General features: G+C 30.5%; 1 non-coding gene across 1 annotated transcript; it reads right to left on the minus strand.

Annotated features, from left to right (window-relative positions):
• Positions 1–768: 768 nt before the first annotated feature.
• Positions 769–875, minus strand: LOC111814275. Its single transcript, XR_002819298.1, has one exon. It is a non-coding gene; the product is annotated as a U6 spliceosomal RNA (small nuclear RNA).
• Positions 876–1,249: the final 374 nt, after the last annotated feature.

The following is a 1,249-nucleotide window of genomic DNA, read 5'->3' on the forward strand; positions in this document are numbered from 1 at the left end:
GTATTATTTCTACTTTATTCTTTTTTTTTCTTTTTTATGTTGGAGGAAGGTCAGTGTGTACATTATTTACATATTTAGACAAAATTCACCCTTTCTCATCTTTACTTCATATTCACATGAAAGTAATATTCAATCATATGTCCCATCTTGAATAAATATGTCTGTTAATCTGAGCAACAGATTTGATGATAAAAATAGGTACTATAACCATTGTTAATCAGCCTTGTTTTGCAAGTTTGTAACCTATGTATTGTTATACATTACCATTTCTGTTTTATTTCTGTTTTTCTTGTTCTTGTTTTTACTATTCAAAATAAAAGAAAATTATTTAAAAGATAAAGAAAGTCCAGAAACAGTAGCTTGATTTCTGTTTTACATTCTGACTCCCAACTGCATGTACCCACTTTGTGTTGAAGGCTCTGATCTGCCACACTACTTATGGTTTATTAAATCTATATTTCCCAATGGAAAAAGAAGCAAGCTAAAATATATCACACTGGAGTCTTCCAACTGAAGATCACTCTGGAATGTTCCAGCTGAAGATATTTTATATAAATAAAATATATTTATTTTATTGAGAAACAAATATCAATGAGACAGTTCCAAAGCTGATTAATAGGACAGTTTCAATAATTAATACATTGCACATTGTTGTCTTCTTAGTGGTTATCCATAGTATAAGAAGCAGACAGGATATCCTGTCCAAACACTATTACTACAAATCTTTCTTCTCGCTGAATTAAGCAAAAGTAGCTCTATATCTATTCTATATTATATATTCGCTTCATGAATTTGCGTGTCATCCTTGTGCAGGGTCCATGCTAGTCTTCTCTGTACTGTTCCTATTTTAGTATATGTACTGCTGAAGCAAGCACCAGCTGAAGATTTTTATGGTGAATCTTGTTAGGTTTGACCATATGGACTTACCTTATTTGTGTTTCGGGTTTTTGTGTTGAGATATACATGTAATCCATTGTTAAACAGCAAGCCAGAAAACATGAATACATTTTCAAGGCTTATGCATCTGTTACTAATACGTATATGTTATGTACATATTAAGACACTTACAGGAACTCAAACACTGTGCAATCACAATAACTTTACTGTAGAATGTAAAAGTTAGACATTAAGAATCTATTAAGTACATCTGTAGACAAGTAAATTCTTCTTAAAGTGCACTCTGTTAAAGGATAACAAATTTAAACAAAAGATTTTGTGTAATTCTAACACTTTATAATTAGATAAAGAT

Source organism: Octodon degus, unplaced genomic scaffold (genome assembly GCF_000260255.1).
Source record: "Octodon degus isolate 3935 unplaced genomic scaffold, OctDeg1.0 scaffold00285, whole genome shotgun sequence".
NCBI lineage: Eukaryota > Metazoa > Chordata > Mammalia > Rodentia > Octodontidae > Octodon > Octodon degus.